General features: G+C 45.8%; 1 pseudogene; it reads right to left on the bottom strand.

Moving 5' to 3' along the window:
• The window catches only part of LOC132824524 (phosphoribosylformylglycinamidine synthase-like), a 125,643-nt pseudogene that overhangs the window by 44,035 nt on the left and 58,037 nt on the right, over window positions 1-23,571 (bottom strand).

The raw sequence follows: 23,571 nt of genomic DNA, 5'->3' as shown, positions 1-23,571 counted from the left end.
AGAAATCAGTTCTGTAAATCTCTTCTGAACTCTCTGTTATTCCATATATAAATCACCCTGAACTCCTCAATTGGATTCCTGTCTGTAATTTAATCCCTAGTACCTATTACTCTGGATGTAAATCCCTACTGAGCCCTTGATTAGATTGCATGCTGTCACTCAATCCGGGGTATCTATTATTCGATATATATACCTCCTGAACCCATACTGAGTGACAGGTGAGTGAGAATGAGTAAGAGAGTGTAAGTGTGCATGTCTGTGCTGTGTAAGCGAGAGTCAGTATTTGTGTGTTGAGCACATGTGAGGTTGTATGAGCACATATGTGAGAGCATCTGTGTGTTAGTGTGTGTCAGCTCATGTGTGTGAGTGTGTGTCTCTGTGTGTGAGAGAGTTAGGAGTTCGTTCATGGGATCATTGACACTCAAACTGTTCACTCAGATGGACACACACACAGGTCTGGTCTCTCTCGCTCACAGAGATATGCTCGCTCACAGTCACAATCTGACAACACACACACACAAACAAATGTAGTCACATTTGTTGGAAATATAGAAATAGAAGACAGACAGAGAGAGTTAAATATGAAAGTCACGCTGACAGCAGGAGTATTCTGAGACAGAACCTCACCGATGATCCCCATGATCCGCCCAGTCCTCTGTGTCAGGGGGTATAGGGTCAGAGAATCTTACATGTTAGTATGGGACCAATGTTCAATATTTTAAAACTGTATTGATGTTGCCAGTCTCTTTCGCTTTTCCCTATTTACAATGTCAATGTCAGTGTTGTGCAAACAAGAAATGGCTGCCAGGAACATCCCGGTTAGATTGTGTATGGGAGAGAGCGATAGTGATATGATGTATGAGAGAGAGTGAGATTGTCCATGAGAGAGTCGGTAAGAATGAGTATGAGGGAGAGTTAGTCAATTTAAAGCGGTGCTGGAAAAGCACAGCGGGTCAGGCAGCTTCCGAGGAGCAGGATCAGGAAAATCTGTGCTTTTCCAACATCACTCTAATCTTGACTCTAGTCTCCTGCATCTGCAGCACCCACTTCCACATGAGTGACAGTGAGGCAGTGCATGAGAGACAGGAAGAGAGAGTGAAATTGTAAAAGAGACAGATGATGAGATTCTACATGAGAGAGAGTGAAATAGTGAAATTGTGCATGAGAGAGGGTACCCGGTTTATCAGTTATTCTATGTATAGAGCACCCCAATCCTCTCGAATACATTCCAGTCTGTACTTCAGGCATGAGTACCTATTATTCTAGAAATAAAAACCCTGATTGCCTCGATAAAATTCCAATCTATATCTACCTTCCATTTACATGTTATTCTAAATATAAACCACCCCGAGCATCGCCATTAGATTCCAGTCAGGAACTCACTCCTGGCTATCTGTTATTCCATGTATAAACCAGCCCGAACCCTTCATTTAGGTTCAAGCCTGTACCTCACTCACTAGTATCTGTGACTTTATATTTAAACAGCCCAAACTCCTCAATTAGATTAATTCCCCAGTATTGAGTAATTAATATGTGAAACACAAATCCTCGAAATTACTCCCATCTGTAACTCACTCACTCGTACCTGTTACTCTATACATAAAATACCCCAAATCCTCCAATTATATTTCAGACAGAAACTCACTCCCCGTTATGAAATACATAACCTCACTGAGACCACCGATGAAATTCCAGTCTCTAACTCAGTATGAACAGTTGAATATTAAATTGGGAGCGGGAGCAGAGAAAGTGGAGTTTAATTTATGCTACATCCTGTTTCTCCAGAAACATTAATTTGATGGAGTGCAGTGGTTCAATAAGGCAGCTCCCTCCCACCTTCTCAAGGGCTGATGGGAATGCCGATAAATGCTGGGCCCAGCTAGTGATGCTCACATCCCATGAATGAATGAAAGAAGCAATCCCTTTGCCTTCCTGATCACTCACTTCTCCTTTAGACTAAGTCTGCAGACACAGCAAGGATTCCTACTTCCCTGGTCCCATGCCCTGGTAACAATTGGCAAACCATCCTCATATTTGGTGACATGAGCACATTAGATTTCTGTGCTTTGTTTCCGATGATTTGGCAAATAATGTTCAAGACTAAATAAATGAGTACCTGACCAAATAATGCAGGGCCCTGATCTCTCTCTCTCTCTCTCTCTCTCTCTCTCTCTCTCTCTCTCTCTCATACACACACACACACACACACACACAGTTACTGAGGGAGAAGAAATGACAAAATAATATGAGCATTTTCAAATCTTAAAGCTCCGTTAAACAATCTCAGAACTGGTTGATGGGGACAGTGTAGAGGAAGCTATACTCTGTATCTAACCATGTGCTGGCCCTGCCCTGGGAGTTGTTAATGGGGATGCAGAAAAGGCAGCTTTACTGTGCATCTAACCCCATCCTGTTCCTGCTCTGAGAGTGATTGATAGGGACAGTGTAAGGGGATCTTTATTTTGGAACATAGGAACAGGAGTAGGCCATTCAGCCCTTCAGGCCTGTTCCATCATTCAATGGGATCATGGCTGATCTGTGGCCTAACTACACATTTCTTCCTTTAGCCCATATTCCTTAATATCTTTGCTCAACAAAAACATACTTCTCTCCGATTTAAACTGAACAACTGATCCGACATCCACTGCTGTTTGTGGAAGAGAGTCCACATTCTCAGAATCTGCTCCCTCTCATTCTAGAATCTCCAACCAGTGGGAATCGTTGATCTTGATCTAGCCTGTCTCATCCTGTTTATACCTCGAAGGCTTTGATCAAATCACCCCTTAACTTTCTCAGTTCTGGAGGAAAACGGCCTCATTTTTTTTAGATTAGATTACTTACAGTGTGGAAAGTGTGGCCTTCGGCCTAACAAGTCCACACCGATCCCCCGAAGCGCAACCCACCCATACCCCTACATTTACCCCTTACCTAACACTACGGGCAATTTAGCATAGCCAATTCACCTGACCCGCACATCTTTGGACTGTGGGAGGAAACCGGAGCACCTGGAGGAAACCCACGCAGACACGGGGAGAACGTGCAAACTCCACACAGTGAGTCGCCTGAGTCCAGTCTCTCCTCAGAATGTAATCTCTGAGGTCCAGGATCATTCTTGTAAACTTCCTTTGTGCTCCCTCTCTGTACTCCAACCTGATACCCACACACTTGCTTGCACTGAACTCCATCTAACACAGCTTCGTTCATTCACCCAGTCTATCAATATCCCTTTCTAATTTTAAAGTACCACCTGCAGTGTCTACAATGCTGTCTAACTTTGTATCTAAACCCATGCTGTACCTGTCCTGGGACTGTTTGATGGGGACAGTGTAGAGAGAGTTTTACTCTGTATGTAACTGTGTGCTGTGTCTGTCCTGGGAGTGTTTGATATGGACAGTATAGAGTGATCTTTACTCCATGTTACCCCATGCTGTCGCTGTCTTGGGAGAGTTCAACTGCAACAGAATAGGGTGATTTTTATTCTATATATATCCCACCATGCTGTTCCTGCCCTGGGGACACTGTATAAGGAGATTTGCTCTGTATCTAAACTTATGCTGTCACTGTCCTGGGATTGTTTGATGGGACCATTGTCTGTATCTAATCCCATTCTCCCCAGACTCTGGGGGATTCAGATGGAGAAGTGTAGAGGGACACATACTCTGTATCTAACCCAGTGATGATGCTGCCGTGAGTGTGTTTGATGGGGACCGGATGGGGGATATGCGTGGACAATTAATATTTAAACCCATGCTGAACATTGTGTGTCAGTTGGAAAAGCTGCAGTGCATAGGGATTTATACTGTATCTAAGTGCATTTGCTACCCACCTCAGAGTTTTAGATGGGGCAGCTTTATGTAGGGCAGGAGGACTGAACTAATGTGAGATGAGAAGTGATGCTTTATGACTGAAGACAAGATAAACTAAGTGGTCAAATGTTAAATTGGGAGCAGGAACATAGAAAACCTCTGTTTCACTTCTGTTCTGTTACGTATCTCCAAGTTTCAGTTTGGGGCAGAAATACTGTCACTGCAAGCTGTCTCGGACGCTGTTTTCTGTCCCACATTAATGCATTATCAAAATGTGAATTCTCGTTGCAGAGGTAGGAAATGGAGACAGCTTTCCGAAGGGGATTAAAATGCTAATTCCAGACCCTGTTTACAGCGAATGCCTGACACAATGTCATATTTCAGCAATATCTGCCTTACTTTTGAAGCTCCTAATAACTGAGAGACTTGAATCTATAAAATTGAAAGTTATCTGTTATTCCACAGACAAACCACCTCAAAACAATCAATTAGATTTCAGTCTACAACTCACACCTGGTATCTGTTACTTTATATATAAACCACCTCAAAACACCCACAGATCCCAGTCTGTAACTGACTTGTGTTATTCTATACATAAAAATCACCCTGAACCCCTCGATAGGATTTCAACATAGAACTCACTCCCATGTATTTGTGGTTATTCACATACACCACCTCAAACACCTTGACTGGATCCCCGTCTGTAATTCGTTTCTGGGTATTTGTTATTCCATATATAAACCAGCTCACAGGAGGACCAATTCCACCATAAACTGCTCCCAGGAGGCCCAATTCCACCACGGAACTTCCCAGATGGCCTTCTTCTTCAAAAACTGGAATTTCCCCTCCTACACTGATAATGCCCTCCAGAGCATCTCCTCCACTTCCTGCACCTCCTCCCTTGAACTCCACCCCTCGAATCGCTAGATGGACAGAACCCTCCTGGGCCTCACCTTACATAGCACCAACCTCCGTGTACATTGCATAATCCTCTGCCACTTCTGTTTCCTGCAAACATACACCACTACCAGGGAAATATTTCCCTCTCCACTCCTATCAGTGTTTTGGGGAGACCATTCCTTGCGATTCCCTTGTCAGATCTATGGCCCCACTAACCCACCTCCCACTCCCAGTGCCTTCCCTTGCCACCACAGGAAGTGTAAAACCTGTGCCCATATCTCCGACCTCACCTCCATCCAAGGCCCCAGAAGATCCTTCCACATCCACAGAAATTTAACTGTACTTCCACCAATGTCATCTACTGTATCCATTGCACCTGATGTCGTCTCCTCTACAAGGGGTATCTCTGGGACACCCGCATCAACCAACCCCACCACCATGTGGCTGAACACTTCAACTCTCCCTCCCACTCCACCAAGGACATACAGGTCTTTGGCCTCCTCCATTGCCAAACCCTGACCACCCAATGCCCGGAGGAAGAATGCTTCATCTTCTGCCTTAGGACCCTGCAACCACACAACATCAATGTGGATTTCACCAGTTTCCTCATTTCCTCTCCCACCACCTTATCCCAGTCTCAAGCCTCCAACACAGCATAGAGTACAATGGGTGAGTGGGAGAGGGGATGAAGGTGATAGGTCAGGGAGGAGAGGGTGGAGTGGATAGGTGGAAAAGGAGATAGGCAGGTCGAACAATTCCGGACAAGTCATGGGGACAGTGCTGAGCTGGAAGTTAGGAACTAGGATGAGGTGGGAGCAGGGGAAGTGAGGAAACTGTTGAAGTCCACATTGATGCCCTTGGGTTGAAGTGTTCCGAGGCGGAAGATGAGGCGTTCTTCCTCCAGGCGGCTGATGGTGAGGGAGCGGTGGTGAAGGAGACCCAGGACCTCCATGCTCTCGGCAGAGTGGGAGGGGGTGTTGAAATGCTGGGCCACGGGGCGGTGTGGTTGATTGGTGCAGGTGTCCCGGAGATGTTCCCTAAAGCGCTCTGCTAGGAGACACCCAGTCTCCCCAATGTAGAGGAGACCACATCAGGAGCAACAGATACAATAAATGATATTAATGGATGTGCAGGTAAAACTTTGATGGATGTGGAAGGCTCCTTTATGGCCTTGGATAGAGGTGAGGGAGTAGGTGTGGGCACAGGTTTTACAGTTCCTGCGGTGGCAGGGGAAAGTGCCAGGATTGGTGGGGGGCAGTTGTAAGGGTGTGGACCTGACCAGGTAGTCACGGAGGGAGCGGTCTTTGCGGAAGGCAGAAAGGGGTGGGGAAGGAAATATATCCCTGGTGGTGGGGTCTTTTTGGAGGTGGCAGAAATATCGGCGGATGATTTGGTTTATGCAAACTGTATGCTACCTTCTCCCCACCCCCACCCCCCTCTAGCTTACCTCTCCAAGCTTCAGGCTCACTGCCTTTATTCCTGATTAAGGGCCTTTGCCCGAAACGTCGATTTCGCTGCACTTTGGATGTGCCTGAACTGTTGTACTCTTCCAGTACCACTAATCCAGAATCTGGTTTCCAGCATCTGCAGTCATTGTTTTTACCTGAGAGGCAGGATTCCCCAACAAGGACATTAAAACCCAAATGATGTGAACCTCTCTAAAAACTTGACATAATATCAAAGTAATGTGGGTTATAGAGAGGACAGGATTAGGAAATTTGCCAGCGAGAAACGGTAGTGAAAAATTGAGAGAGTAGGTGAAGCAGTAGAGAGAGAGGGGCATTTTGAGATTGTGGAACATCTGCAATGCTACATTCTGGTTTGACAGTAAATAATTAAACTGAAGATGCATCACAGAGGGAGAAAAAATGATCACACTAACACACTGCTGCACTGCTGCATGTGGGATCATGCTATACACCAGTATTATCATTGCCCCAGTGTTATTATTGCAGGCAATGAGTGTTTTAATCAGTGCTTTTCCAAGGTTCTGGCATGAAAACGCAGCTCATTGCCCAATATGTTTCTGTGGATGTTGTGGAGAGATTGTTTGTGCCACAGAGGTAAAACTGGGATCTTACTGTGCCATTTCTCCTGCTTTGCCTTTCAATTAATGATGTCCCTTCCCTCCCAAGGGATCTTACTGCTCACTTGAAGATTCAAAGAGAGAAACTTTGGAATCAGGAAAACTTTCCACAAGAGCTTTCTGCAAAGGGAGAGACAGTCACAGAACATAGAACATAGAACATAGAAAAATACAGCGCAGTACAGGCCCTTCGGACCTCAATGTTGCGCCGACCGAATCCTACCTAACCTACACTAGCCCAATAACTTCCAAATGCCTATCCAATGCCCGCTGAAATGACCATAAAGAGGGAGAGTTCACCACTGCTACTGGCAGGGCATTCCATGAACTCACAACCCGCTGTGTGAAGAATCTACCCCTAACATCTGTCCTATACCTTCCACCCCTTAATTTAAAGCTGTGTCCCCTTGTAACAGCTGACTCCATTAGCGGTAAAAGGTTCTCAGTGTCTACCCTATCTAAACCCCTAATCATCTTGTACACCTCTATCAAATCTCCCCTAAACCTTCTCTTCTCCAATGAGAACAGCCCCAAGTGCCTCAGTCTTTCCTCATACGATTTTCCTACCATACCAGGCAACATCCTGGTAAACCTCCTCTGCACTCGTTCCAATGCCTCCACATCCTTCCTATAGTATGGCGACCAAAACTGCACACAATACTCCAGATGAGGCCGCACCAGAGTCTTATACAACTGCAACATGACCTCAGGACTCCGGAACTCAATTCCTCTGCCAACAACGCCCAGTACACCATATGCCTTCCTCACATCACTATTTACCTGGGTGGCAACTTTCAGAGATCTGTGTACATGGACACCAAGATCCCTCTGCTCATCCACACTACCAAGTAGCCTACCATTAGCCCAGTAATTCATCTTCTTGTTACTCCTACCAACGTGAATGACTTCACACTTAGCTACATTGAATTCCATTTGCCACCTTTCTGCCCAGCTTTGGAACTTGTCTATATCCCGCTGTAACCTGCCACATCCTTCCTCACTATCCACAACTCCACCCACTTTTGTGTCATCCGCAAACTTCCTCACCCAGCTTTCAAGCCCTTCCTCTAGATCATTTATAAAGATAACAAAAAGCAATGGTCCCAAAACAGATCCTTGAGGTACACCGCTAGTAACTGCACTCCAAGATGAACCTATACCATCAACTACTACCCTCTGTCTCCTTCCAGCCAGCCAATTTCAAATCCAAACCTCTAATGCACCCTCAATGCCATACCTCCGTAGTTTTTGCATTAGCCTACCATGGGGTACCTTATCGAACGCCTTACTAAAATCCATATACACAACATCTACTGCTTTACCCTCGTCCACCTCCTTAGTCACCTGCTCAAAGAACTCAATAAGGTTTGTGAGGCACGACCTGCCCTTCACAAAACCATGCTGACTATTCTTGATCACGTTATTCCTACCCAGATGTTCATAAATCTTATCCCTTACAATTCTCTCTAAGACATTGCCCACCACAGAAGTCAGACTCACTGGCCTATAGTTACTCGGCCTATCCCTACTCCCCTTCTTGAACAAGGGGACCACATTCGCCATCCTCCAGTCTTCTGGTACTATTCCCGTTGACAATGACAACATAAAAATCCACGCCAATGGCTCTGCTATCTCCTCCCTAGCTTCCCAGAGGATCCTAGGATAAATGCCATCAGGCCCAGGCCACTTATCTATTTTCATCCTTTCCAGTATTCCCAAAACCTCTTCCCTACATACTTCAATGCCATCCATTCTAATCACTTGTGACTCAATATTCACACCAGCAACAGCGTCCTGTTCCTGAGTGAAAACTGACGAAAAGATTGATTTAGTGTCTCTCCAATCTCCTCCGCCTCCACGCACAACTTCCCACTACTATCCTTGACTTGACCGATACCTACCCTAGTCATCCTAGTCCTGAGGCCTGGCCTTTCTGCATCCTGTGGGGGATCACAAGCTGCGTGTTGATTTACCCATAGAGGTGTACATCATGGAAACAGCCCCTTCAGTCCAATTACTCCATGCTGACCAGAAATCCTATCCTCATCTAGTCCCAGTTGCCAACACTTGACCCATCTTTCTCTAAACCTTTCCTAATCATTCACCCATTCAGATGACTTTTAAATCTTGCAATTGCATAGCCTCCACTACTTCCTCTGGCAACTCATTCCAGACACACACAACCCTCTGCATGAAAAAGTTGCCACTTAGGTTCCTTTTATACCTTTTCCCTCCTGCCCTAAACCTCTGTCCTCTAGTTCTGGACTCTCGCCACCTCAGGGAAATGGCTTTCTCTATTTATCCTATCCATGCTCTTCAGGATTTTATAAACCTTAAAAATCACCCCTCAGCCTCTGATGCTTCAAGGCAAACAGCCCCAAAGTATTTAGCTTTTCCCTTTGGCTCAAATCCTCCAATCCTGGCAAATGTCCTGGCAATATGTTTCTGAACCCTTCTCATAGGAAGACCAGAATTGCATGCAATATTCCAACAGTGGCCTAACTAGCATCCTGTGCTGCAGAAACATAACCTCCCAACTCCTACACTCAATATTTTGACCAATAAAGGAAAGCATACCAAATGCCTTCTTCACTATCCTGTCTACCTGCAACTTTACTTTCAAGTAGCTATAAACCTGTACTCCAAAGTCTTTTTATTCAGCAACGCTCCCAAGGACCTTACCATTAATTGTATAACCTGCTAAGTGTATAACCTGCAAAGATTTGCTTTCCCAAAGTGCAGCATGTCACATTTATTCAAACTAAATGCATCTGCCACTCCTCAGCCCATTGGCCCATCAGATCAAGATCCCGTTGTAATCTGAGGTATCCTTTTTGGTTGTTCACGGCATCTCCAATTTTGGTGTCATCTGCAAAGTTACTAACTATGCCTCCCATGTTCACATGCAAATCATTTGCAGAAACGAGAAAAAGTAGTGGTCCCAGCTCCAATCCTTGTGGCACACCACTGGTCACAGGTCTCTAACCTGAAAGGTAACCCTCCACCACCACCCTGTCTTCATTCTTTGAGCCAGTTCTGTATACAAATGGCTAGTTTTCCCTACATTCCATATGATCTAATCTTGCTAACCAGTCTCCCATAAGGAACCTCGTCAAATGCCTAACTGAAGTCCATATAGATTACGTCCACCGCTCTGCTCTCATCAATCCTCTTTGCTGTCTCTTCAAAGAACTCAATCAAGTTCAGGAGACATGACTGCCCATGAACAAAGCCAAGTTGACTATCCCTAATCAGTCCTTGCCTTGGGTGACACGGTGGCACAGTGGTTAGCACTGCTGCCTCAAAGCGTCAAAGACGCGGGTTCAATTCCTGCCTCAAGCAACTGTGTGTGGAGTTTGCACGTTCTCCCAGTGTCTGTGTGGGTTTGTTCCGGTTTCCTCTCTCAATCCAAAAATTTGCAGGTTCGGGGAATTGGCCAAGCTAAACTGTCCACAGTGTTATGTAAAGGGGTAAATGCAGGGGAATGGGTCTGGGTGGGTTGTGCTTCGGCGGGTCAGTATGGACTTCTTGGGCCGAAGGGCCTGTATCCACACTAAGTAATCTAACCTAATCAAACACATGTAAATCTGTCCTTCAGTATTCCCTCTAACCACCTGCCTACCACCAATATCAGGCTCATTGGTCAATAATTCCCTGGCTTTTCCTCCCCTTTCTTAAATATGGCACCACGTTAGCCAACCTCCAGTCTTCTGGCAGCTCACCTGTGACTATCAATGGTACAACTATGTCAGCATGGGGCCCAACAATCACTTCCCTAGCTTCCCACAGAGTTCCAGGGTACAGCTGATCAGGTCCTGGGGATTTGTTCACTTCTATGCAGCTCAAGATGCATTCAATTCTAAATCCAAGTAGCATTGACTTGGGCTGAAGTGCCCTGATTTGAGAGAGAATGAGTTGGAATAAAGTGGAGTAAATTGGTTTGTTTCAAAGTGAGTTTGAGCAAAGAGTAAACTGAAGTGACTTCTGGGGCAAGGCCAAACAGGGTCAGAGGGCCTTCTCGGGAATCTGCTCCTGAAGAAGGTGGCAATGAACAGGTCAAGGCAGCAAGCGATGGGAGGGGGGCAATTTCAGTTTAATTGACATAAAAAGTGAATGAGTGGTAACCTTTGCTCTGGATCGAACCCTGCCCTCTCCCACCCCGCCCACCCATTGTTGTGCAGTCCTGCGAGTGTTTGTGGTGAAAAGTGACAAGGGAGCATTCTTTTCAGTGGCATAGGATCTTTACTCTGTGCCTGTTGTACTTATCCTGGGAGTCACTAACAGGGACAGTGTTGAGTGTGCTTCAAGTCAGTTGAAAAGAATAGAAGGTGATTTACTTTTAACGGAGTAATTTAATATAAAGCTTTAATTTCTCCAATTTGAAAGAGTCAAGGCAATTTCACTCTCTGATCCTGAGCTAGGACTACAGAATCCCCATATTAGATTAGATTACTTACAGTGTGGAAACAGGCCCTTCGGCCCAACAAGTCCACACCGACCCGCCGAAGCGCAACCCACCCATACATATACCCCTTACCTAACACTACGGGCAATTTAGCATGGCCAATTCACCTGACTGTGACTGTGGGAGGAAACCAGAGCACCCGGAGGAAACCCACGCAGACACGGGGAGAACGTGCAAACTCCACACAGTCAGTCGCCTGAGGCGGGAATTGAACCCAGGTCCCTGGCGCTGTGAGGCAGCAGTGCTAACCACTGTGCCACCGTGCCTCCCCTGTAGTGTAGGAGCAGGCCATTTGGCCTATCTCGTTCCGACCTCCCCTCCAAACAGGATCTCACCAAGACCAACCCATGCTGTAACCCTACAATTCACCCAACCTGCTCAGCCCTGAACACTACGGCAATTTAGCATGGCCACTCCATCCAACCTGCACATATTCAGGCTGTGGGAGGAAACTGGAGCACCCAAGGAAACCCATCCAGACACAAAAAGACTGTGCAGACTCCACAGACAGTCACCCAAGGGTGGAATCAAACCAGAGACCCTGGAGTTGTGAGACAGCAGTGCTAACCACTGAGCCAGCGTACTGGCCAAGCTATACATGTCTTGGAAGTGTTTAACTGTTGAGATCTTCACATTGCAAATGTTAATCCAAGCAGATGGGATAGACAGTACTACCTGAGATCAGTCTTCATTTTCAGAGACATAGTTTTGATCATGGTGAGATGAAAGATTCAGGCACCGATAGGATACCTGACACAGATTCTTTGCACACGTACACACAAGCTGAGACCAATGAGGGCTGGGGACTGATGGTTCGAAGGATTGCTGAGTGTCAAGTACACTGACTGAGAGGAAGGTCAGATTAGTGTTGCACAGGGATATTGATGATCAGATACGCTGTAAACACCATTCGTAAGCATTCTGGAACATGTGTAACCATGGTGACAAGGTGAGAGATTGTTGCCAGTCCTGAGGCATCCAGGGCCACTGCCACAGCAAGGTTCAGCGTTCTGGGTGAGGCATCATAGCCAAGTGGCGCCCGTCAGCAGAGCATCGCGGAGAGTGGCGCAAGCAGGGCGGAAGTGAGGTCGGAGCGCAGAGCTGGTCGGGAAGGTGAGTGAGTAGTATTTGAGTGGGTGTGTTCTTTATCAACTGATCAATGCCCTGGTAAATTTCTGATCTTGAGGGGCAACTTCTTCACTCAGAGGGTGGTGCGTGCATATGAAGTGTGCTGGCAGAGGAAGTGGTACAATTATAAACATTGAAGAGAGATTTGGACAGCGACATGGAAAGGAAAGGTTTAAAGGGATATGAGCAAAGTGCAGGCAAAAGGACTAATTCCACTTAGGAAACCTGGTTGGCTTCGACACAGGGTTTGTTTCTGTGCTGACTATGACACTGCCCTCTTCACAGTCTAGCCTTGCAAATTTTGTTTCACCTGCAAACTTTCTAACTGTGCCCTGCACATCAACATCTGGACAGGAGTGGCAGCTGAATGTTCCAAGGTATATATGCTACAAGAAGAGTAGAACAGGAAGCAAGATAGGAGGGGGAGTAGGGTTTCTAAAAAAAGGATAACATCATAGCTGCACTTAGAATCCTTACAGTGTGGAAACAGGCCCTTCGGCCCAACAAGTCCACACCAACCCTCCGAAAAGCAACCCACCCAGTATCCTACTCTGTCATCCTATATTTATTCATGACTAATGCATCTAAACTACACATCCCTGAACACTATGGGCAATTTGGTATGGCCAATTCACCTAACCTGCACACCTTTAGAATGTGGGAGGAAACCGGAGCACCTTGAGGAAATTCACGCAGACACGGGGAAAATGTACGTGTGTAGTTTGCACAGTCGCCCAAAGCTGGAATTGAACTCTGGTCCCTGGTGTAGTGAGGCAGCAGTGCTAACCACTGAGCCACCGAGTCCAGGTAAGTTGTTTGGGTGGAACTGAGAAATGAAAAAGGGAGGGGATGAGTGTCTTATCAGGATTGTACTATAGATAGCCCAGTCAGCAGGAAATTGAGAAGCAAATTTGTACAATCTCAGTTATCTGTAAGACTAAGACAGTGGGTTATGGTAGGGGATTTTAACTTTCCAAACATAGACCGGGACTGCCATAGTGTCAAGGTCTTGGACAGCGAGGAATATGTTAAGTGCGTTCAAGAATATTTTCTAATTCAGTATTGATACCTACTGGAGAAAATGAAACTCAACCTGGTCTTGGGAAATTAGGCAGGGCAGAGGTATGAGTGGGGGTGCACTTTGTGGCCAGTGATCATAATTGTATTAGTGTTCAAATACTGATGGTAAGGGCTAGACCTGATCTAAAAGTTCAAGTTTGAAACTGGAGGCATATTGACAACATTACACAAGTACTTTCAAGTTAATTGGGAGCATAATTGTACCAGAAAAGCTGATGGCAGCTGTAGCAGAGGCTGCTGCAGTGTAAAACGTTTCCATACTTCAGCAGATGAACCCTGGCTGACGTTTCTCTCTGCAATCGCTCCTGCCTGTAAGAACTTGGTTTTGAATTTTTCTTTTTGCCAAGAGGTGCGTTTATGGGATAGTGCTGGGTTGGAACAGTTATCTAGTACAGCGAAAACTCAATTATCCAAAAATCTGATTTTCCGAAGGAGATCTCCAGGTCCCAATAGAAACATTGCATCAAAGATGTGTTTCCAGCAGTGATCATGCTTTTTGTTCACAGTGATTAAACAGGCACCGTCTCCAAATGACTGACCTCCCAATCTCTCTCTTTCTCCCCACACTTTCCCTGAAATTCTACATAGGGGTGTTCCCTAATACCCAGCCTTCCCAGGAATAATCTCTCCAACAAGTTCCATGTTTGCCCTGCACAGGACAATGTCAAACATTTGCTGTAAAAAGTTGTGTGTGGGGCTGGGCCTGTGTCTGTGCGCTATTTGGAGATTTACCCCACAAAGGCAGCAGCAGTATTGTTGTTGGTGTGCAATCCAGATGCACAGGAGAGTGGATGTGTGTGGGGGGGGGGAAGCTTGCACACTTTGTGCTGGGGAGCGGGGTTGGGCCGGGTGGGGAGTTGGGGTTGGGAGGCCTTTAGGGGGAGGGGTGTGGTTGGGAGCCAGAGGCAGGGTTGGAAGGGATTTAGGGGGCGGGCGGCAGGCAGCGGGGTTGGACCGGGCTGTGGGGTGGTGTTGGACGGTTGGGTACGAATGGGGGCAGTGTTGACCGCGGGGTCTTGCGCGCTGTGCTGCTGCTGCTAGTCTCCTGAACGAAGAGCAAACTTTAAAACTCCGAGCCCCAGAGGAAAGGCATTTCATCGATTTTCCAAATAATCTACTGTCTCAACAAAACAGTGTCCGCCCATCACGTTCAGATAATCGAGTTTCCACTGTAAGTAGTTAGTTTTCTTAAAATCCGTTTTCTTTTGTTAGTGTTTCAACTGTAGTGTTTAAATAAACCTTGTTTTCCTTAAAACTGAGTGGTCTGGCATCACACGTGGATATCCACTTCACATCTGCGTTTAAAATAATACACAGTTCGGGCCTAGAACACCTTCTAAAAATATTTTGAGGGGGTCGAGCCTGGTCCATAATATGCCCCCATCACAAGAATTGTCATCAATACTGCCCTCTGCTTTTCTCTCTCCCTCCCATAGTGCCATGGGCTTGACTGTTTCTGCACTCCAAGGATCCATCACCATCACTGATATCTTCAGTGGACAATCAGTTAGTGAGTAGAACCTAGAAAACAGAACATTACAGCACAATACAGGCCCTTCGGCCCTCGACGTTGTGCCGCCCTGTCATATTAATCTGAAGCCCATCCCACCTACACTATTCCATGTACGCCCATTTGCCTGTCCAATGACGACTTTAACGCACTTAAACTTGGCGAATCTACTACCGATGCAGGCAAAGCATTCCATTCCCTTACTACTCTCTGAGTAAAGAAACTACCTCTGACATCTGTCTTACACCTATCTCCCCTCACTTTAAAGTTGTGTCCCCTCGTGTTTGCCGTTCCCATACTTGGAAAAAGGCTCTCCCTATCCACCCTATCTAACCCTCTGATTATCTTATATGTCTCTATGAAGTCACCTTTCAACCTTCTTCTCTCTTACGAGAACAGCCTCAAGGCCGCCAGCCTTTCCTCGTAAGACATTCCTTCCATACCAGGCAACATCCTAGTAAATCTCCTCTGCACCCTTTCCAAAGCTTCCACATCCTTCTTATAATGCGGTGACCAGAACTGTACACAATACTCCAAGTGTGGCTGTACCAGAGCTTTGTACAGCTGCAGCATAACCTCCTGGTTCTGGAACTCAATCCCTCTATTAATAAAGGCCAAAACACTGCATGCCTTCTTAACAACCCTAGAGTAGGACCTCTATGAACTCCACATTACCTGCCTGGTGAATTATTAGGAATTAATAGTGAACATGCAGAGGCTAATGCTGAACGCAGGAATGTTAAGAGATAGGGAGACTAGGGGATAAATGGTAGGGCTGCAGTTTAGAAGGATTCAAAGTTAGGATGTGTTACAGCCTTTCACTCAACAATCTGGAAGCTAAGATTTCAGACGCACGATACATCTCAGCCACCTATAGCTCAGGCTGGAGTGAAACAGAACTCTCAGTCTCTCACCTTCTCCACGGGCCACCCAGACGCCGAGAGTTGAGCCTTCCATTCCCTGTAGCAGGATCGAGCAGCTCTCCAAAATGGTCACTGTGACAAAGCGTGACCCGAAGCGCCTGGACCGGTTGTGGGTCAGTAGCACACTCTGGCGTAGTTCACCACCTGGAAGAGATATTAGTCACACATTCTGCAACCAACTCCTGGAGCAAAGGACCCCCTTTCAGCCCAGGTCACTGCTCTGACACAGAGCTAGCAGGAAAATCACTAAAATTACCAAATCAACAGTGTCATCTTTAAAGTTGAAACTGATCTTTATGGTAACCTACAGAAAGCTAGGAATGAGAATTATAAAAGTGAGGGGCAACTCTATCTCCTCACCTTTGGTCTTCCATTTATAATCAAGATGTTAAAAACATCAGCAAATACATTTAAAAGATTGAGATCAAAGCTGAAAATCTTTTCAAATTTTAAAACGTATTTATAAATTAGAAGACTGGTGAACTCAGTTAGATGGCTAGAGTATGGGGCTAAGAAGAATCCCAACACCAGGGAACAATTCCTCTTCTGGTGGGGATAGACCCAGGACCTGCCTCAACAGTGTTTGAAATGTTTGATTTAAGGAAGAGTATTTAGCATTTTCGGAAGAAGCAAGTTGTGATGTAAAGCAGGAATGTCACAGGTCGAATATCGATGCTGACACAAATATAAGAAAAAGGTTTGAGATCCATGCCGTGTTCCTTGTGCTACTCTTGGTGCAATGTAGCGGCTCCAGTTCGAGATGTGCTCACCGTCTATTGGATCGCAGTCAACGTCAGAAACCACCCAACCAAGCAGCGCCATCAGCTGACAGCCGTTACACACTCCCAGGCTGAAGGTATCCTCTCGAGAACGGAACCGGGAAAACTCAGCACGGGCAGCAGGATTGAATTGTACGGTCGCTGCCCAACCTGTGGAAGAGGAAAGGTGAGGAATATTAATGGATCAGAGCTGTGCACTGCAGCACAGACAAGCAGATCAGATTGTCAATCAGGTCCAAGATAACTGTTCCTCCATTTCTGTGATTAAATCCTCCTGTTCCATATTTCCATGTGATTAAATCTTCCTGCTTTGTACTCCAGGATGATTAAACATCTATTTCTATAAAACTCCAGGATTAAAGTAGCCCTCTTCCTTAAATAGTCCCACTCCGTGATTAAACATTCCAGTTCCTACATTTCTCCTACCTTTGGCCGAGCCAAGGACGTCTGCATAACTCCGACAAACACCACTCCACGGAAAGAGTCCAAACTCATTCCTGCACAAATATCTGTCATTGTCACATCCCAAACCGACAGGAGAATGGAGTCAGGTTTTACTAAGCATCTATCACGACACACACACACACACACACACACACACACACACACACCATCATCCCTGCAATTCTGATATCACCCACCTGGTCACTCACTAGTTTCTTGTATTCAAGATGGTGTCGATGCATGGCAACACTTTGCAAGCTCTCTACAGCAGATCTTATTCTTACACATCTTCCAATCATTCTGCTCTTTTAAACCTCAATTCGAAGTCTGTTAAAATCATTAACAACATTCTCTTAAATCTGTTTGCAGGTCAGATAGTCCCAATACAGACACTGGATCCTGGAGGAAACCTATCAGCTTGCAGCAGGTCCGATGTAATGGACTTCAGGGAAAACCAGAACAGAGGCCCATCGAGCCCCGGAACGGTACCTGGCCCCATGGTGACCCAAATCTGAGGAAGCCTGCCCATCCTGAGGAATTCCAAATCAAATTAATTTCCAATTCCAGGACCTAGACCTGTGCTGTCCTCTGCAACTAGATCCTTGACTTCCTGACCCACAGGCCACAATCAGCGAGAATAGACAACAGCACCTCTTCCAAGATTATCCTCAACACCAGCGCCCAGAAAGGATGAGTACACAGCCCCGTACTATACAGAACACTCATGACTGTGTGGCCAAATTTTGTCCTAACTCCACCTGCAAGTTCGCTAATGACACCACAGTTGTAGGGTGGACTCAAACAATGACGAGACAGAATATAGGAAAGCGATAGAGTGCTTAGTGGTGTGGCTTAAAGATAACAATCTCTCCCTCAACATCAGCAAAACTAAAGAGCTGGCCATTGATTACAGGGAACAAGGCGAGGGTAGGCCTCACCCCTGTCTACATCAACGGACCTCAGGTAGAGATGGAAGAGCGAGTCAGGTTCCTGTGAGTAGCAATCACCAATCTGTCTTGGTCCACTCACATTGCTGCAAGAAAGTACAAGAACGCTTTTTTTTCATCCGGAGGCTTAGGAAATTCAGCAGGTCCATAAAGATTTTTACTGATTTTTGCAGGTGCATCACAGCTTGGTATGGTAACTGCTCTGCCCAGGACGGTAAGAAACTACAGAGAGTTGTGAACATAGCCCAGTCTGTTATCCAAGCCAAATATCGATCTATTAACTCCATCAACATACTTCTCAGTGCCTTGGAATGGCAATCCCAGGCTGGATATAATCTCTTCTAATCTTTTGTCAGGAACGTTTAAAAAAACGCATACCAAAAGATTCAAGAGCAGCTTATTCCCTGCTACTATTAAACATTCAAGTGGACAACTCAAATTTAACACTGACCTTGCTCTATGTGCACTCTCTCTGCAACCGTAACATCCCATTCCTCACTCTGTTCCGTTACTCTTACGCACTTGGAATGATATGATCTGCCTGTACTGCATGCAAAACAAGACTCTTCAGTATTCCTCGGAATATGCGACAATAATAAACCAAATCCGTTATAAACAAGCTGTCTCCCAAGGTACCATCCAAAAGATACACTGCAGAATCTCATCAAGATTCCTTCCACAACACCTTCCAATCTCAGGACCAGTTCCATTGGGCAAAACAAGAGCAGCAGACACATAAGACGACCCACCATGCCTGCAAACTGTCCTCCAACTCACCTGCCGTCCTGGTTTGGGATATACATTTGGGAATTTCTGCAGTGGCAGTGCCAAAATCCGGAAACATCCTCCCGAAAAGCACAGTGGATGACTGTGCATTCTGAAGACAGCAGCAGTTCAACACAGCAACTCTCCACCACCTTCTCACTGCTTTCCCTTACCAGGTGACACCCAGAAACGAAAGAGGGTGAGTCCTGCGCAACAACCTACTTGGACAGGCAACGGATTCCACAGTCTCCCACCCCACCTGCCTGCCCAGGGGTTGCAAACCTGCCTGGCAGAGGAAACGGTTCACTTCCGATCTATTTCCTCTCACCTGGAATCCAGCCATGATAAGCGATGCCATCATCTCCCTGTCACCATTACTTCCCTCTTCACGGATTACTGCTACTCGCGGCTGTGGCAAATCTGCTGACATGAAATCAGGTGTAATAGTAAGAGGACCGAAAGATCAGCAGCAGGTTTGTAAAGTATGCATCAACTAGTACGGACATATGCTAGAGAGATATTACCGAGCATGGGCAGACAGCACCTGAGATGGACTGGGGGGTGATTAGAAGCTGTGGTTCCAGAGAGCAACGCTCTCATATTTACCTAAACTGGTTGATAAGCTGAGTCTGTTACCTGGTTGGAAGCTGAGTGTGTACCGGGGAACAGAGTGATATTCCAAACAGCTTTCTTCCTCTTCTACACATGCCCTGTTAGACTGTAGACTCTCCAGCTGAAAATTGGTTTCCTCCCAACAGGATCGGACAGTGGCTGTTCTTTCTGACAGAACCTCTTCCCCATTCATTCGCATCGTTATCTGGAAGAGAACATTCTTTTTTTAAAAAGCAGGGCAACAAATCCAAATGAAATCACCCCATGATAGCCTGTGTACAATCCTGATCAACATCTGTGCTGGATATGTTTCAGGCAGGAATTACTGTCAGCCCATACGCTTGTCTTGATTGGTATACTGAGCTGAAGTGGATATCAGAGCTTGTGCAGCATGGTTTAATGGACAATCCTCAAGGCCAGAGCTGCTGATTGTTGCTGTCCCTGTCACCCCCACAGATATTCAGCACAGACTGTAGATGGAGGGCAAGATCCTCCAGCGCTTTGTGGAAAACCCAGAATCCCTACTGCGTGGAAGCAGGCCATTCTGCTCTGTGAACAGCATCTCACCTCGGCTCACCCCATTCCAGTAACCCTCTATTTTCCATGTCTCATCCAAATATCCTGCATATCCCTGGACACTATGAGCAATTCAGCACAGCTAATCCACCTAACCTGAACATTATTGGACTGTGTGAGAAAACCTGAACACCCAGAGGAAACCCACACAGACACAAGTAGAAAGTGCAAACTCCACGTAGACAGTCGCCTGAGAGTGGAATCAAACCCAGGTCCTGGCTCTCTGAGGCAGCAGTGCTAACCACTGAGCCAGCATCCGCTCCAACTCAGTACCAGAGCAGGTGACAGTAGCTCATTCTACACAGGCTGTGCATGGAGAACACACAAAGTAAGAGAACTAGCCCCATCAGAACTACTTGGTTATTCAGTATAATTAGGCTGATCTGATCATGGCCTCAACCCTGCATGCCTGCCAACACTCTACCCAACCACAATATTCCAACACTGCCTCCATTCCTCCCTGAGGAAGTGAGCCATACGCGAATGAACGTCAAAGGCAATGTTGCTTCACCTGAATTTTAAATGAGACACTCATTTTTTAAACTCATGCCCTTCACAAGGGGCAACATTTTGTCAGTATCCACTTGGTCAAGTGCATCCAAGACCCTGACAGCTTCAGTAAGACCACCTTCTAATCTCCAATGAATACAGGCTCAGCCTGTCCAACATTGCCTCATTTGATCTACTGCCAATCCCAGGAATCCAATTCAGTGCACGCCCCCTATTGCATTTACAGCCTTTCTTTGATACGAAGACCACAACTGCATAGTGTACTCCAGATCTGGCTGCACCAATTACTTGCACAACAGAAGCAAAGCTTATGAACTTCATTTCCCTTACAATAAATTACAACATTCTACTGGCCTTCCTAGTCATTTGCTCCAGCCACATATTAACTGTGTGTTCATGGACTGTGACACCCACACCCAGATCTCTCTGGACCGCAGCATGTTGCATTCTCCACATTTAAATAAAATTTACATTTTTCCACACATCCTCCATTTGCCAAAGTTAGCCCAGCTATTGAAAAAAAATGGCACACCTTTCCATACTCATCCTCCTAAAACTTCCTTCTCCAACTACCTGTCAGCAAATTTAGCAACAATCCATTTAGCAACAATCCACTTATCAAGTCTTTAGTATACTTTGTGAAAACATGAGGCCCCAACATAATCCCTGTTGCATATCACTCATTGCGTCCAGTCAGTCTGAAAATGACCCGATTCCTATGTTGTGCCGATAGCCAACCAATCTTCTATCCAGACAAATATGTTGTAGCCCGCACCATAGGTCATGTAGTACCTTGTCATGGAATCATACAGCAGAGAAACAAACCCTTTGGTTCAATTCATCCGCTTCGACCAGACATCCCAATCTGACTTATTCCCATTTATCAGCATTTGGCCCATATCTCCCGAAACCCTTCCTAGTCATACACCCATGCAGATGCCTTTGACATGTGGTAATTGTACCCGCTTCCACCACTCCCTCTGGCAGCTAATTCCATACAGGCACTACACTCTGCGTGAACAAGTTACCACTCAGGTCATTCTGAAATCTTTCCCCTATAACCTTAAACCAATAACCTCTAGCTTTGGAATTCCACCATTCTAGGAAAAAAACTGGGGCTACTCACCATATCTATGCCCCTCATGATTTTATAACCCCCCCACCCTCCAATGTTCCAGGGAAGAAAGCCACAGCTTATTCAGCCTCTCCTCAAAACCCAAACCCTCTCAAGTTTAACCACACCTATCTCATAGGAAGGATGACTAGAATTGAACACAGTATTCGAAAAGTGACCTCACCAATGTCCTGTACAGATACAAAACATCTCAACTGCTTTACTCCATGTCCAGACCAATAAAGCAATCATGACATACAACACCTTCATCCTGTCCACTTGCAACTCCACTTTCAAGGAATTATGTACCTGCACCCTGAAGTGGTTCTTTCCTCTTTGTTTGGCAACACTCTCCAGGGTCTTACTATTAACAGTCTGAGTCCTGCCCAAGTTTGTCTTACCAAAATGCAACATCTCATATTTAAATTAAACTCATTCTGCCACTCCTTGTGACTGACCAAGGTGATTAAGATCACTTCTTTACTATCCACTGTTTTGGCGTCATCTGCAAACATACGATCAAATGGCTTCCAGAAAGCCAGGGACACCACATCCCCCAACAAATCTGCTGTTCCAGCAGCAGGAAGAGCGGGAGCTCTAACCAAAAATAACTCTGTTGTTAAAACAAAGCTTTTCGATTTGTATTTCTTGTGTATCGTGTGATTAATTAAAGGTTTAATTGGTTAATTGAATAAGACCAGAGCATACAAGTACTAGGAATTATTTAGTACATAGATTGTAAAAGTTAAGTAAGAAGATGATGTGTTGTAGCTGTATGATGTGGGAGCTGGCTGATCCCATTGTGAACGGCAGTGACCACATCTTCAGCAAGTGTTGGCTCCTGGAAGAACTCCGGATCCGAATTACTGATCTGGAATCTGAGCTTCAAACTCTGCAGCACATCTGGGATGGGGAGAGCTACCTGGACACTTTGTTTTAGCAGGCAGTCACACACAGTAGATTAACAAATTCAAATTCAGTAAGTATTCAAGGACAACCAGGTGTGACTAAAAGTGAGGTAGGTCTGGGGATTCGGAGTTCAGGAGCCTCAGCCCTTGACCTTGTCCAAAAGATACGGGAGTTTTGCTCACTGTATGTATGAGGAAAAGGTTTGTGGACAGGATGAGCTAGCTGACCACGACACCATGGTGCAGAAGGCCATTCAAGAGGGAGGAGCAAAAAAACAAGTAGCTGTTATAGTGGATGCGAAGATTAGGGGGAACAGATGATATCCTATGCAAGCCGGATTGGGAATCGCTCACGGCGTGTTGCCTGCCTGGTGCCAGTGTGCAGGACATCTCCGGCCAGCTTGAAAAGATTTTGGAGTGGGAGGGAGCAGATCCAGTTGTTGTAGTCCACATTGGGACTAACAGAGACAAAGATAAGGTGGAGGATCTGTTTGGAGATTATCAAGCACTAGGAAGGAAACTGAAATACAGGTCCTCAGGTTACTGTCCGAGCCACGTGACAATTAGCATAGGGATAGGAAAGTTAGGGAAGTAAACACATGGCTATGGGATTGTTGTGGAAAAGAGGGATTTTATTTCATAGGGCATTGGCATCAGTTTGGAACCAGGTTTGGGGGGGGAGTGGAATGCAATCTGTACTGTTGGGACGATCTCCACCTGAACCGGTCTGGACCCAGTGTTCTGAAGAAAAGGATAAATTGGGTGGTCAGTCAGACTTTAAACTTCTGAGTCGGTGGAGGTGGAGGGGGGCAGCGAAGTATGGAGTTAATGCAAAGATAAGCACCATAATAGCTTACGTGCGGTGTTTAAGCTTGAGGCAGATTAGGAAAGCAGCAAAAAGGAAGGATAACTTAGGACACCTTATGATTTCTGACATCTCTAATAAGAAGTTAGCATTAAGGCACTTTATCTGAATGCTCGTAGCATTCATAGCAAAGTAGATAAATCAACGTCACGA

This window comes from Hemiscyllium ocellatum, chromosome 18 (genome assembly GCF_020745735.1).
Source record: "Hemiscyllium ocellatum isolate sHemOce1 chromosome 18, sHemOce1.pat.X.cur, whole genome shotgun sequence".
NCBI lineage: Eukaryota > Metazoa > Chordata > Chondrichthyes > Orectolobiformes > Hemiscylliidae > Hemiscyllium > Hemiscyllium ocellatum.
Note: the sequence above shows the minus strand (reverse complement) of the source record. Positions and strands in the feature narration are given on the sequence as shown.